The sequence below is a fragment of the Heptranchias perlo genome, unplaced genomic scaffold (assembly GCF_035084215.1).
Source record: "Heptranchias perlo isolate sHepPer1 unplaced genomic scaffold, sHepPer1.hap1 HAP1_SCAFFOLD_134, whole genome shotgun sequence".
Lineage (NCBI taxonomy): Eukaryota > Metazoa > Chordata > Chondrichthyes > Hexanchiformes > Hexanchidae > Heptranchias > Heptranchias perlo.
Genome location: NW_027138580.1, coordinates 1,001,291 through 1,017,297, shown reverse-complemented (window position 1 = coordinate 1,017,297; position 16,007 = coordinate 1,001,291). Strand labels below are relative to the sequence as shown.

The following is a 16,007-nucleotide window of genomic DNA, read 5'->3' as shown; positions in this document are numbered from 1 at the left end:
GATCTGACCGAGTCCCTCGATTCATCAGGACCTGAATATCATCGGCCTTTGAATGTGGAAAGAAAAAGCACCAATCCCGGCAGTGAGAGACCGCACACGTGTTCTGTGTGTGGAGGAGGCTTCAGCCGATCATCAGGTCTGTCGAGAGACAATCGCAGTCACACCGGGGAGAAACCGTGGAAATGTGGGGACTGTGGGAAGGGATTCAGTTCCCCGTCGGAGCTGGAAACTCATCGACGTGCTCACACCGGGGAGAGGCCGTTCACCTGCTCCGTGTGTGGGAAGGGATTCACTCAGTCATCCCACCTTCTGACTCACCAGCGAGTTCACCTGTGATGCAGGGGTTGGATTCTGCTGTTAATCACATCCAGGACTGAACCATGTTCATTCTGACAGTTGGGGTTTGTTTCTGATGTTAATAATCCCTATAACTGGGCTGGAGTTTCATATTCTGGATAAAAGCCAAAGAAATCAGCTTTGCGTTAAACACACAGTGTGCTGCCTCTTTTTAATGTCGCTTAAGATACCACAAGTCCTTTTGAAGTGCAGTCCCTGTTGTTACGGGGCAGCCAGCTTGATCCCACAAACAGCAATGAGACGAGTGGCCGTTCAATCAAGTGTTTTTTTGCTGGTGTTGTTTGAAGCACGAATGTTGGTCCCAGGGCACTGGGAGAACTCCCCTGTGGACAGTATGTTGAGTGGTTGAGATCTCCTGAGATGAGATTGGAGCTAATTGATCTGTCAAAAGCAGTCCAGCAGATCACACGGACCAAGTGTTGTCCAGAAAGACACTGACCTTCTATATGATGGACCAGTCAGGAACTGGTCCAGCTCCCTCTTGAAGGCAGAGAGCCAGCACCCACCCCACCAGCTGGGAACGTATTCTAGAGGCTCGGTACTCTCTGGGAAAAGAGGAACCGCCTCACATCCAGTCTATTCCTACTCTTCCATAGTTTAAACTCGTGTTCCCTGGTCCTCCCCAATCTGTTAAACTGGAATAATCGGATGCTATCCAGCCCTGTAATTATTTTATAGGCCTCTATCCGGACACCTCTTAGAACAAAGGAAGAAAGACTTGCATTTATATAGCCTCAGGACATCCCAAAGCCCTTTACAGCCAATGAAGTACTTTTTTGAAGTGTAGACACTGTTGTAATGTTGGAAACGCAGAAGTCAATTTGCGCACAGCAAGATCCCACAAACAGCAATGTGATAATGACCAGATCATCTGTTTTTTTTAGTGATGATGTGGAGATGCCGGTGATGGACTGGGGTGGACAAATGTTTGAAGTCTTCCAACACCAGGTTATAGTCCAACAGCTTTATTTGGAATCACAAGCTTTCGGAGCTTTCCTCCTTCGTCAGGTGAGTGTCGGATTCCATAAATGCACAGCATAAATAGTCAGAGAACAATGCCTGGTGATCACAAATAATCTTTCTCTGTAAGGTTTCTCTGTCTGAACCCCATCCACTCCTTTGATTTTCTCTGGCCTGAGATTATTTTGCAATAAAATATTACACTGTTTACTCCAATCCCAAATGAATCTTTGGTACAAAATCAATATTTCCGTGTCTCAAAGGTTCCACTTTTTAAAATCTCCAATTAAAAAACGCTGACAGTTCCGACTGACCTGCATTTCACACAGAGTGGGACGCCCACAATCCACCAGAAAAAAACAGAGTCTGGTGGGCAATGTGGAATGTTGCCTGTCCCTGAAACAAGGGGAGAGAGAGAGAGAGACACCAGTCAGTGTACTGACAGTAACAAGGGGAGAGAGAGAGACACCAGTCAGTGTACTGACAGTAACAAGGTGAGAGAGAGAGAGACACCAGTCAGTGTCGTGACAGTAACAAGGGGAGAGAGAGAGAGAGAGACACCAGTCAGTGTACTGACAGTAACAAGGGGAGAGAGAGAGACACCAGTCGGTGTACTCACAGTAACAAGGGGAGTGAGAGAGAGACACCAGTCAGTGTACTGACAGTAACAAGGGGGGGAAGAGAGAGACACCAGTCAATGTACTGACATTAACAAGGGGAGAGAGAGAGAGAGAGAGAGAGACACCAGTCAGTGTCCTGACAGTGATAAGGGGAGAGTGAGAGACACCAGTCAGTGTACGAAGAGCAACAGAGTGACAGGAGAGCACGGCAGTTGGATTAGTTTGGGATTGATACAGGGCTCGGGGGAGAGATCAGGGCAGTGGGATTAGTTTGGGATTGATACAGGGCTATGGGGAGAGATTGGGGCAGTGGGATTAGTTTGGGATTGATACAGGGCTATGGGGAGACAGTGGGCCAGTGGGATTAGTTTGGGATTGATACAGGGCTATGGGGAGAGAGTGGGGCAGTGGGATTAGTTTGGGATTGATACAGGGCGATGGGGGAAGAGAGTGGGGCAGTGGGATTCGATTGGGATTGATATAGTGCGATGGGGAGAGAGTGGGGCAGTGGGATTAGTTTGGGGATTGATGCAGGGCTGTGGGGAGAGTTGTCAGGTTTATGTCGGTGAACCTGCCACCAATTGGTTACAGTGATGATCTTTTATTTGAACAAAAGCAAGGACCAATACATTCAAGTATTTAAGGAATAATAACCGGAAAACAAGGCATTAATTTACTCCGCTATCCTCTGGGCGGAGATCGTAACTTTTGGTCCTGTCTGTTTAACCTCTTTTCCCTCTACACCTTGTCTTCTCTATAACTCCTTCTCTCCCTCTTTTCACTCCCTGACTCTCGAAAGGGGGGTCTCTCTCCTTCCTGTTCCTTTTGGGGGATGGCCCCGGGGCTGTCACTCACACAGTGGGATCTCCCCTATCGGGCTCACTCTCAAGGGCGCGGTGGCCAACGAGGCCTCGTGTATCTCTCCAGACAAAGGAAGAGCGGTCAGCCCAATTCTCATCTCTACGTTTCACGGGCTGATTGAGTGGCCCTCAAAATGTCGTTGCCTCTGGTTGGCCAATCTTGGGCCTCCAACACTCGAGGGGCCTGCCCCTCAAACCTCCCTTCACTTCAAGGCCGAGGCTGGCGGCCTGGACTTGTTCTCTTCCTCCCTGCCTGTTCCCAGGCCATTAACCCTGAGGCCTCCTTGTTATGTGAGAGGCTTCGAGAGCTGTCTCCTCCTGTGGCTGCAACTGTTTCCGTTCGCAGTCTCCACCAGTCGGGCAACTCCCTGAGATGCAAAAGGCCCTGATAAAACTGACAGAAACTCATCAGTTCCCATATATTCCATGTCCTGTTTGATTAATACAGACAGCTGATCATAGAAAGACAGGAAAAGTTACACATCAAAAGTGAGATGTGGACTCAGAGATGGTTCCCTTATCAGTACGAGAGGCCCAGCTATCGTCCTTCCTTGGTTCTGGAATGTGGTTGCCTCGCGACGTGTTCGAACCCACAGGCCCATTTCACTGATCTTGCCTCAGGAAGTGTGTTTTTAACCACGAGGACTGAATTTGTGTGGAAACTATATTCCCTTACAGAGTGGGGCAGTGGGATTAGTTTGGGATTGATACAGGGCTGTGGGGAGAGAGTGGGGCAGTGGGATTAGTTTGGGGATTGATACAGGGCTCTGGGGGAAGAGTGGGGCAGTGGGATTAGTTTGGGATTGATACAGGGCTATGGGGAGAGAGTGGGGCAGTGGGATTAGTTTGGGATTGATACAGGGCTGTGGGGAGAGAGTGGGGCAGTGGGATTCGTTTGGGATTGATACAGGGCTATGGGGAGAGAGTGGGGCAGTGAGATTAGTTTGGGGATTGATGCAGGGCGATGGGGAGAGAGTGGGGCAGTGGGATTAGTTTGGGATTGATACAGGGCTATGGGGAGAGAGCGGGGCAGTGGGATTAGTTTGGGGATTGATACAGGGCTATGGGGGAGAGAGTGGGGCAGTGGGATTAGTTTGGGATTGATACAGGGCTATGGGGAGAGAGTGGGGCAGTGGGATTAGTTTGGGGATTGATACAGGGCTATGGGGAGAGAGTGGGGCAGTGGGATTAGTTTGGGGATTGATACAGGGGTATGTGGAGAGAGTGGGGCAGTGGGATTAGATTGGGATTGATACAGGGCGATGGGGAGAGAGTGGGGCAGTGGGATTAGTTTGGGGATTGATACAGGGCTAGGTGGAGAGAGTGGGGCAGTGGGATTAGTTTGGGGATTGATACAGGGCTATGGGGAGAGAGCGGGGCAGTGGGATTCGTTTGGGATTGATACAGGGCTATGGGGAGAGAATGGGGCAGTGGGATTAGTTTGGGGATTGATACAGGGCTATGGGGAGAGTGTGGGGCAGTGGGATTACTTTGGGGATTGATACAAGGCTATGGGGAGAGAATGGGGCAGTGGGATGAGTTTGGGATTGATGCAGGGCTGTGAGGAGAGAGTGGAGCAGTGGGATTAGTTTGGGATTGATACAGGGCTGTGGGGAGAGAGCGGGGCAGTGGGATGAATTTGGGATTGAGACAGGGCTATGCGGGAGAGTGGGGCAGTGGGATTAGTTTGGGGATTGATACCGGGCTATGGGGAGAGAATGGGGCAGTGGGGTTAGTTTCGGATTGATACAGGGCTATGGGGAGAGAGTGGGGCAGTGGGATTAGTTTGGGGATTGATACAAGGCTATGGGGAGAGAATGGGGCAGTGAGATTAGTTTGGGGATTGATACAGGGCTATGGGGAAAGACTGGGGCAGTGGGATTCGTTTGGGATTGATACAGGGCTATGGGGGGAGAGTGGGGCGGTGGGATTAGTTTGGGATTGACACAGGGTTGTGGGGAGAGAGCGGGGCAGTGGGATTAGTGTGAGATTGATACAGGGCGATGTGGATAGAGTGGGGCAGTGGGATTAGTTTGGGATTGATGCAGGGCTATGGGGAGAGAGCAGGGCAGTGGGATTCGTTTGGGATTGGTACAGGGCTGTGGGGAGAGAGCGGGGCAGTGGGATTAGATTGGGATTGATACAGGGCGATGGGGAGAGAGTGGGGCAGTGGGATTAGTTTGGGGATTGATACAGGGCTATGTGGAGAGAGTGGGGCAGTGGGATTAGTTTGGGGATTGATACAGGGCTATGGGGAGAGAGTGGGGCAGTGGGATTAGTTTGGGGATTGATACAGGGCTATGGGGAGAGAGCGGGGCAGTGGGATTAGTTTGGGGATTGATACAGGGCGATGGCGAGAGAGCGGGGCATTGGGATTAGTTTGGCATTGAGACAGGGCTATGGGGGATAGTGGGGGTGTTGGATTAGTTTGGGATCGATGCAGGGCTATGGGGAGAAAATGGGGCATTGGGATTAGTTTGTGATTGATACAGGGCTGTGGGGAGAGAGTGGGGCAGTGGGATTAGTTTGGGATTGATACAGGGCTATGGGGGGAGAGTGGGGCAGTGGGATTAGTTTGGGATTGATACAGGGCTGTGGGGAGAGAGTGGGGCAGTGGGATTAGTTTGGAAATGATACAGGGCAATGTGGAGAGAATGGGGCATTGGGATTAGTTTGGGATTGATAGAGGGCTATGGGGGGAGAGTGGGGCAGTGGGATTAGTTTGGGATTGATAGAGGGCTATGGGGGGAGAGTGGGGCAGTGGGATTAGTTTGCGATTGATACAGGGCTATGCGGGAGAGTGGGGCAGTGGGATTAGTTTGGGATTGATACCGGGCTATGGGGAGAGAATGGGGCAGTGGGATTAGTTTGGGATTGATACAGGGCTGTGGGGAGAGAGTGGGGCAGTGGGATTAGTTTGGGATTGAGACAGGGCAATGGGGAGAGAATGGGGCAGTGGGATTAGTTTGGGATTGAGACAGGGCTGTGGGGAGAGATTGGGGCAGTGGGGTTAGTTTGGGAGTGATACAGGGCTCTGGGGGGAGAGTGGGGCAGTGGGATTAGTTTGCGATTGATACAGGGCTATGCGGGAGAGTGGGGCAGTGGGATTAGTTTGGGATTGATACCGGGCTATGGGGAGAGAATGGGGCAGTGGGATTAGTTTGGGATTGATACAGGGCTATGGGGAGAGAGTGGGGCAGTGGGATTAGTTTGGGATTGAGACAGGGCAATGGGGAGAGAATGGGGCAGTGGGATTAGTTTGGGATTGAGACAGGGCTGTGGGGAGAGATTGGGGCAGTGGGGTTAGTTTGGGAGTGATACAGGGCTCTGGGGAGAGAATGGGGCAGTGGGATTAGTTTGGGATTGATACAGGGCCATGGGGAGAGAATGGTCCAGTGGGGTTAGTTTGGGATTGATACAGGGCTATGCGGGAGAGTGGGGCAGTGGGATTAGTTTGGGGATTGATACAAGGCTATGGGGAGGGAATGGGGCAGTGGGATTAGTTTGGGGATTGATACTGGGCTTTGGGGAGAGAATGGGGCAGTGGGGTTAGTTTGGGATTGATAGAGGGCTATGGGGGGAGAGTGGGGCAGTGAGATTAGTTTGGGGATTGATACAAGGCTCTGGGGAGAGAGCGGGGCATTGGGATTAGTTTGGGGATTGAGACAGGGCAATGGGGAGAGAGTGGGGCAGTGGGATTAGTTTGGGGATTGATGCAGGGCTTTGGGGAGAGAGTGGGGCAGTGGGATTAGTTTGGGGATTGATACAGGGCTATGGGGAGAGAGTGGGGCAGTGGGATTCGTTTCGGATTGATACAGGGCGATGGGGAGAGCGGGGCAATGGGATTAGTTTGGGGATTGATACAGGGCTATGGGGAGTGAGTGGGGCAGTGGGATTAGTTTCGGATTGATACAGGGCGATGGGGAGAGCGGGGCAATGGGATTAGTTTGGGGATTGATACAGGGCTATGGGGAGTGAGTGGGGCAGTGGGATTGGTTTGGGGATTGATACAGGGCTATGGGGAGAGAGTGGGGCAGTGGGATTAGTTTTGGATTGATACAGGGCGATGGGGAGAGCGGGGCAATGGGATTAGTTTGGGGATTGATACAGGGCTATGGGGAGAGAGTGGGGCAGTGGCATTAGTTTGGGATTGATACAGGGCTATGGGGAGAGAGCGGGGCAGTGGGATTAATTTGGGATTGAGACAGGGCTATGGGGGGACAATGGGGCAGTGGGATTAGTTTGAGATTGATACAGGGCTCCGGGGAGATAGTGGGGCAGTGGGATTAGTTTGGGATTGTTCCAGGGCTATGGGGAGAGAGTGGGGCAGTGGGATTAGTTTGGGATTGATGCAGGGCAATGGGGAGAGAGCAGGGCAGTGTGATTAGTTTGGGGATTGATTCAGGGCAATGGGGAGAGAGCAGGGCAGTCGGATTAGTTTGGGATTGATACAGGGCTGTGGGGAGAGAGTGGGGCAGTGGGATTAGTTTGGGATTGAGACAGGGCTGTGGTGGGAGAATGGGGCAGTGGGATTAGTTTGGGATTGATCCAGGGCTATGGGGAGAGAGCGGGCAGTGGGATTAGTTTGGGATTGATCCAGGGCTATGGGGAGAGAGCGGGCAGTGGGATTAGTTTGGGATTGATCGAGGGCTATGGGGAGAGAGCGGGCAGTGGGATTAGTTTGGGATTGATACAGGGCTGTGGGCAGAGAATGGGGCAGTGGGATCAGTTTGGGATTGATGCAGGGCTGTGGGGAGAGAGCGGGGCAGTGGGATTAGTTTGGGATTGAGACAGGGCTATGCGGGAGAGTGGGGCAGTGGGATTAGTTTGGGGATTGATACCGGGCTATGGGGAGAGAATGGGGCAGTGGGGTTAGTTTCGGATTGATACAGGGCTGTGGGGAGAGAGTGGGGCAGTGGGATTAGTTTGGGGATTGATACAAGGCTATGGGGAGAGAATGGGGCAGTGAGATTAGTTTGGGGATTGATACAGGGCTATGGGGAGAGACTGGGGCAGTGGGATTCGTTTGGGATTGATACAGGGCTATGGGGGGAGAGTGGGGCGGTGGGATTAGTTTGGGATTGACACAGGGTTGTGGGGAGAGAGCGGGGCAGTGGGATTAGTGTGAGATTGATACAGGGCGATGTGGATAGAGTGGGGCAGTGGGATTAGTTTGGGATTGATGCAGGGCTATGGGGAGAGAGCAGGGCAGTGGGATTCGTTTGGGATTGGTACAGGGCTGTGGGGAGAGAGCGGGGCAGTGGGATTAGATTGGGATTGATACAGGGCGATGGGGAGAGAGTGGGGCAGTGGGATTAGTTTGGGGATTGATACAGGGCTATGTGGAGAGAGTGGGGCAGTGGGATTAGTTTGGGGATTGATACAGGGCTATGGGGAGAGAGTGGGGCAGTGGGATTAGTTTGGGGATTGATACAGGGCTATGGGGAGAGAGCGGGGCAGTGGGATTAGTTTGGGGATTGATACAGGGCGATGGCGAGAGAGCGGGGCATTGGGATTAGTTTGGCATTGAGACAGGGCTATGGGGGATAGTGGGGGTGTTGGATTAGTTTGGGATCGATGCAGGGCTATGGGGAGAAAATGGGGCATTGGCATTAGTTTGTGATTGATACAGGGCTGTGGGGAGAGAGTGGGGCAGTGGGATTAGTTTGGGATTGATACAGGGCTATGGGGGGAGAGTGGGGCAGTGGGATTAGTTTGGGATTGATACAGGGCTGTGGGGAGAGAGTGGGGCAGTGGGATTAGTTTGGAAATGATACAGGGCAATGTGGAGAGAATGGGGCATTGGGATTAGTTTGGGATTGATACAGGGCTGTGGGGAGAGAGTGGGGCAGTGGGATTAGTTTGGGATTGATAGAGGGCTATGGGGGGAGAGTGGGGCAGTGGGATTAGTTTGCGATTGATACAGGGCTATGCGGGAGAGTGGGGCAGTGGGATTAGTTTGGGATTGATACCGGGCTATGGGGAGAGAATGGGGCAGTGGGATTAGTTTGGGATTGATACAGGGCTATGGGGAGAGAGTGGGGCAGTGGGATTAGTTTGGGATTGAGACAGGGCAATGGGGAGAGAATGGGGCAGTGGGATTAGTTTGGGATTGAGACAGGGCTGTGGGGAGAGATTGGGGCAGTGGGGTTAGTTTGGGAGTGATACAGGGCTCTGGGGAGAGAATGGGGCAGTGGGATTAGTTTGGGATTGATACAGGGCCATGGGGAGAGAATGGTCCAGTGGGGTTAGTTTGGGATTGATACAGGGCTATGCGGGAGAGTGGGGCAGTGGGATTAGTTTGGGGATTGATACAAGGCTATGGGGTGGGAATGGGGCAGTGGGATTAGTTTGGGGATTGATACTGGGCTTTGGGGAGAGAATGGGGCAGTGGGGTTAGTTTGGGATTGATAGAGGGCTATGGGGGGAGAGTGGGGCAGTGAGATTAGTTTGGGGATTGATACAAGGCTCTGGGGAGAGAGCGGGGCATTGGGATTAGTTTGGGGATTGAGACAGGGCAATGGGGAGAGAGTGGGGCAGTGGGATTTGTTTGGGGATTGATGCAGGGCTTTGGGGAGAGAGTGGGGCAGTGGGATTAGTTTGGGGATTGATACAGGGCTATGGGGAGAGAGTGGGGCAGTGGGATTCGTTTCGGATTGATACAGGGCGATGGGGAGACCGGGGCAATGGGATTAGTTTGGGGATTGATACAGGGCTATGGGGAGTGAGTGGGGCAGTGGGATTAGTTTCGGATTGATACAGGGCGATGGGGAGAGCGGGGCAATGGGATTAGTTTGGGGATTGATACAGGGCTATGGGGAGTGAGTGGGGCAGTGGGATTGGTTTGGGGATTGATACAGGGCTATGGGGAGAGAGTGGGGCAGTGGGATTAGTTTTGGATTGATACAGGGCGATGGGGAGAGCGTGGCAATGGGATTAGTTTGGGGATTGATACAGGGCTATGGGGAGAGAGTGGGGCAGTGGCATTAGTTTGGGATTGATACAGGGCTATGGGGAGAGAGCGGGGCAGTGGGATTAATTTGGGATTGAGACAGGGCTATGGGGGGACAATGGGGCAGTGGGATTAGTTTGAGATTGATACAGGGCTCCGGGGAGATAGTGGGGCAGTGGGATTAGTTTGGGATTGTTCCAGGGCTATGGGGAGAGAGTGGGGCAGTGGGATTAGTTTGGGATTGATGCAGGGCAATGGGGAGAGAGCAGGGCAGTGTGATTAGTTTGGGGATTGATTCAGGGCAATGGGGAGAGAGCAGGGCAGTCGGATTAGTTTGGGATTGATACAGGGCTGTGGGGAGAGAGTGGGGCAGTGGGATTAGTTTGGGATTGAGACAGGGCTGTGGTGGGAGAATGGGGCAGTGGGATTAGTTTGGGATTGATCCAGGGCTATGGGGAGAGAGCGGGCAGTGGGATTAGTTTGGGATTGATCCAGGGCTATGGGGAGAGAGCGGGCAGTGGGATTAGTTTGGGATTGATCCAGGGCTATGGGGAGAGAGCGGGCAGTGGGATTAGTTTGGGATTGATACAGGGCTGTGGGCAGAGAATGGGGCAGTGGGATCAGTTTGGGATTGATGCAGGGCTGTGGGGAGAGAGCGGGGCAGTGGGATTAGTTTGGGATTGATTCAGGGCTGTGGGGGAGAGTGGGGCAGACCCCTGGGGAACACCACTGTGCACCTTCCTCCAGTCCGAAAAACAACCGTTCACCATTACTCTCTGTTTCCTGTCACTTTGCTAATTTCCTATCCATGCTGCCACTGCCCCTTTTATTCCATGGGCTTCAACTTTGCTGACACTTTATCAAAGGCCTTTTGGAAGTCCATATCCACATGGACCACATTGCCCTCATCAACCCTCTCTGTTACCTCAACAAAAAACTCAATCAGGTTCGTTAAACCTGACTTTCCTTTATTGATCCACACTTGTCCAAGTGACTGTTAATTCTGTCCCGGATTATGGTTTCTCAAAGTTTCCCCACCACCGAGGTTAAACTGACTGGCCTGTAGTTGCTCGGTTTCTCCTTGCACCCATTTTTGAACAAGGGTGTAACATTTGCAATTCTCCAGTCCTCTGTGGCCCGTCGGAACTGTCGATCGACAGTTCCGACGGGCCACAGCGAAGAATCGCACAGACCTCCTCAGAAGACAAACACGGGACGCAACCAACAGAGTACCCTTCGTCGTCCAGTACTTCCCTGGAGCGGAGAAACTACACCATGTTCTCCGCAGCCTTCAACATGTCATCGATGACGACGAACACCTCGCTAGGGCCATCCCCACGCCTCCACTGCTCGCCTTTAAACAGCCACCCAACCTCAAACAGACCATCGTTCGCAGCAAGTTACCCAGTTTTCAGGAGAACAGCGTCCACGACACCACACAACCCTGCCACGGCAACCTCTGCAAGACTTGCCAGATCATCGACACGGATACCACCATCACACGAGAGGACACCACCCACCAGGTACATGGTTCATACTCCTGTGACTCGGCCAACGTTGTTTACCTCATACGTTGCAGGAAAGGATGCCCCGGAGCATGGTACATTGGCGAGACCATGCAGACGCTGCGACAACGGATGAACGGACACCGCGCAACAATCGCCAAACAGGAGGGTTCCCTCCCAGTCGGGGAACACTTTAGCAGTCAAGGACATTCAGCCACCGATCTTCGGGTAAGCGTTCTCCAAGGCGGCCTTCGAGACACACGACAACGCAAAATCGTCGAGCAGAAGTTGATAGCCAAGTTCCGCACCCATGAGGACGGCCTCAACCGGGATCTTGGGTTCATGTCACGCTACACGTAACCCCACCAGCAAAAAGGGGGAAAAAATTTATATGTTTTTTAAAATTCTCTCTCTCTCTCTCTCTCTGCCATTTTGAGTTTCTTTCTGCCTGCCTGTGTAAAAGACACAATGTGTATCGAGTGTACTGGGACGTGCTGTTCTCCGTGACTGGCCTGTTTGAATAACACCGACACCTTTTGATTGGTGTGATGCTGTCCCAACATCGTATAAGATATGCGATTTGAGAACCTTTTCATTCATTCATCTGACGAAGGAGATAATCTCCGAAAGCTTGTGATTTTAAAATAAATTTGTTGGACTATAACCTGGTGTTGTAAGATTCCTTACATTTGACCAATCTTTGTGTCATCGGCAAACTTAGGTATGAGACTTTCTATGCCTTCATCTCAGTCATTAATAAATATTGTGAATAATTGAGGCCCCAAGACAGATCCCTGCGGGACTCCACTAGTGATATCCTGCCAATGTGAGTACCTACCCATTATCCCTACTCTCTGTTGTCTTTCGCTCAGCCAACTTCCTAACCAAGTCCGTACTTTTCCCTCGATTCCATGGGCTTCTATCTTAGCCAACAGTCTCTTATGTGGGACCTTATCAAATGCCTTCTGGAAGTCCATATAAATAACATCCATTGACAGTCCCCTGTCCACTACTTTAGTCACCTCTTCAAAAAATTCAATCAGGTTTGTCAGGCACAACCTACCTTTCACAAATCCATGCTGGCTGTCTCTGATTAACTGAAAATTCTCGAGGTGTTCAGTCACCCTATCCTTAATTATAGACTCCAGCATTTTCCCCACAACAGATGTTAGGCTAACTGGTCTATAATTCCCCGGTTTCCTTCTCTCTCCTTTCTTAAAAAGCGGAGTGACATGTGCAATTTTCCAATCTAGAGGGATAGTTCCTGAATCTAGAGAACTTTGAAAGATTATAGTTAGGGCATCTGCAATGTGCTCACCTCCTTCCTTTAAAACCCTGGGATGGAAACCATCTGGTCCTGGGGATTTGTCACTCTTTAGTGCTATTATTTTCTTCATTACTGTTGTTTTACTTATGTTAATTTTATCGAGTCCCTGTCCCCGATTCAATGTAAGTTTTCTTGGGATTTCCGGCATGCTATCCTCTTTTTCGACTGTAAATACTGACGCAAAGTAATTGTTCAACATGTCCGCCATTTCCCCATTGTCAATGACAATATCCCCACTTTCAGTTTTTAAGGGGCCAACACTGCTCCTGACCACCCTCTTTTTCCTAATATAACTATCAAAGTTCTTCGTATTGGTTTTGATATCCCTTGCGAGTTTCTTTTCATACTCTCTTTTTGTAGCCCTTACTTTTTGTTTTGTGACCCTTTGTTGATCTTTGTATCTTTCCCATTCGCCAGGATCTGTGCCATTTTTTGCCTTTTTGTATGCTCTTTCCTTATGTCTTATACTGTCCCTTACCTCTTTAGTTGTCCACAGGGATTGGTGCTGGGACCACTGTTGTTCACCTTTTACATCAACAATTTGGACTTGGGAATCAGAAGTACAATTTCAAAAATTGCGGATGACTCCAAATTGGGGGTATAGTTAATACTGATGAGGAATGTGAGAAAATACAGGAAGACATTAATAAACCTGCAGAATGGGCGTGTAATTGGGAAATGAATTTCAATATAGAGAAGTGTGAGGTGGTACATTTGGTAGGAAGAAGAAGGAGGCCTCATACTGCTTGGATAATAAGAGTCTAAATACAGCAGAGAAGCAGAGGGATCTGGGGGTACAGATACACAAATCACTGAAAGTCGCATTGCAGGTGAATAAGGCCATAAAAAGCAAACCAAGCTCTGGGGTTCATTTCTAGAGGGAAAGAATTGAAAAGCAGAGAAGTTATGTTAAACTTGTATAGAACCTTGGTTAGACCACACTTGGAGTACGGGGCACAGTTCTGGTCTCCATATTATAAAAAGGATAGAGAGGCACTGGAGAAGGTGCAAAAAAAGATTCACAAGGATGATCCCAGAACTGAGAGGGTGCAGAAAAGATTTACTAGAATGGTTCCAGGGATGAAGTCCTTCTCCATCTATCTACGTGGATAGGCTGGAGAAGCTGGGGTTGTTCTCCTTCGAGCAGAGAAGGTTAAGAGGCGATTTGATTGAAGGGTTTGGATAAAGTAAATAAAGAGAAACTGTTCCCATTGGCGGAAGGGTCGAGAACCAGAGGACACAGATTTAAGGTGATTGGCCAAAGAACCAAAGGTGACATGAGGAAAAACCTTTTAACGCAGCGAGTGGTTAGGATCTGGAATGAACTGCCCGAGGGGGTGGTGGAGGCAGATTCAATCATGGCCTTCAAAAGGGAACTGGATAAATACTTGAAGGGAAAAAATTTGCAGGGCTACGGGGAAAGAGTGGGGGAATGCGACTGACTGGATTACACTTATAAAGAGCCGGCACGAGCTCGATGGGCCGAATGGCCACCTTCTGTGCTGCAACCTTTCTACGTCTCCATATTAAAAAGACTTGATGCACTGCGTGTTTAACGCAAAGCCGATTTACTCGACATTTATCCAGAATATTAAACTCCAGCCCAGTTGTCGAGGTCATTTAACATCAGTAAAAACAAACGCCAACTGTCAGAATGAACATGGTTCAGTCCTGGATGTGATTCACAGCAGAATCCAACCCCTGCAGTCACAGGTGAACTCGCTGGTGAGTCAGAAGGTGGGATGACTGAGTGAATCCCTTCCCACACACGGAGCAGGTGAACGGCCTCTCCCCGGTGTGAGCGCGTCGATGAGTTTCCAGCTCTGACGGGGAACTGAATCCCTTCCCACAGTCCCCACATTTCCACGGTTTCTCCCCGGTGTGACTGCGATTGTCTCTCGACAGACCTGATGATCGGCTGAAGCCTCCTCCACACACACAACACGTGTGCGGTCTCTCACTGCCGGGATTGGTGCTTTTTCTTTCCACATTCAAAGGCCGATGATATTCAGGTCCTGATGAATCGAGGGACTCGGTCAGATCTTGACGTGAGGTTTGGTTTGAGTTTCCCGTCTGCAAATCCTCCCCTTCCAATACCCTGTAAAATGAATTTAAAACAGGAAAAGGGGAGTGTGAGAGAGAACCCACAAATAAACAAAGGCAGGTTGTGAAATTGAGCCTCATTTACCTGGTAACTTGTGGGGCCGGCACCAGAGAAAAGTGACCATGAAACTGCTGATTGTCGCAAAAACCCAACTGGTTCACTGATGTCCTTCAGAGAAGCGAACCTGCCATGGGGTCTGGGCCGACACAAGAAAAAAAAACACGAGTAATGGCGGCGGTGGGCCCCCACAATCCCCCGCGCTCCGGGACCCGGGGGCGCACTGCGCCCCATTCCCCAGAGCTGCCAAAGCAAGAGTTGCATTCGAGCAGCGCCTGTCCCATCCTCAGGGCCCCTCCCCCTCCCCCTCACCCTCCCACACACAGCCCAGCAGCTGCTGGTGAAGTTGCAGCCACTGTTGCAATGCAGCCAGTGCATGAGAACATAATGCACAGCAGGATCCCACAAGCAGCACCGAGCAGGTGATCTGGTTTTTTGAGGTGGTCGGTTGAGGGAGAAACTCTCCTGCTCTCCTTTGCGGTGGTGGCCGCGGGATCTTTTGCGTCCACCCCGAGAGGGGCAGGCAGGGGCTTCGGTTTAACGTCTCATCCGATGGACGGCTCCTCCGACAGTGCGGAGCTCCCTCGGTACCGCCCCTCCGACAGTGCGACCCTCCCTCAGTACTGACCCTCCGACAGTGCGACGCTCCCTCAGTACCGACCCTCCGACAGCGCCGCGCTCCCTCGGTACTGACCCTCCGACAGTGCGACGCTCCCTCATTACTGACCCTCTGACAGTGCGGCGCTCCCTCAGTACTGACCCTCCGACAGTGCGACACTCCCTCAGTACTGACCCTCCGACAGTGCGGCGCTCCCTCAGTACTGACCCTCCGACAGTGTGACGCTCCCTCAGTACTGACCCTCCGACAGTGTGACCCTCCCTCAGTACCGACCCTCCGACAGTGTGACCCTCCCTCAGTACTGCACTGAAGTGTCAGCCCAGATTTTGTGCTTCTGACTCAGGCGAGAGTGATACCCACTGAGCCACAGCTGACATAGGCCATATTCTAGCGTGTGGAGCATTCTGGGTATGATTGCCCGCCATTGTAAGCACCAATTGCTGATATTTCTGAGATGGGGTTTAGAAACGCAAGGTGTAAATGATACCGTGAGCCGAAAGAGGTGCATTTGGAGCGGAGAACCAGTGACACACTGCGTAACCGGGCGCAAATATTCATTCTCAGCCCAGACATCACTTCGAGAAAGGAATAAAATTTATTTTATTTGATTTTGAATGGTTTAATTTACAAATTGAATCATGTTTGT

The 16,007-nt window shown here is 51.1% G+C and overlaps 1 long non-coding RNA gene and 1 pseudogene across 1 annotated transcript; both read left to right on the top strand.

Moving 5' to 3' along the window:
* The window catches only part of LOC137308627 (zinc finger protein 585A-like), a 60,352-nt pseudogene that overhangs the window by 27,556 nt on the left and 16,789 nt on the right, over positions 1-16,007 (top strand).
* On the top strand, positions 49-11,908 carry LOC137308613 (uncharacterized). Its single transcript, XR_010959578.1, has 3 exons — positions 49-136; positions 1,242-1,365; positions 11,329-11,908. It is a non-coding gene; the product is annotated as an uncharacterized lncRNA (long non-coding RNA).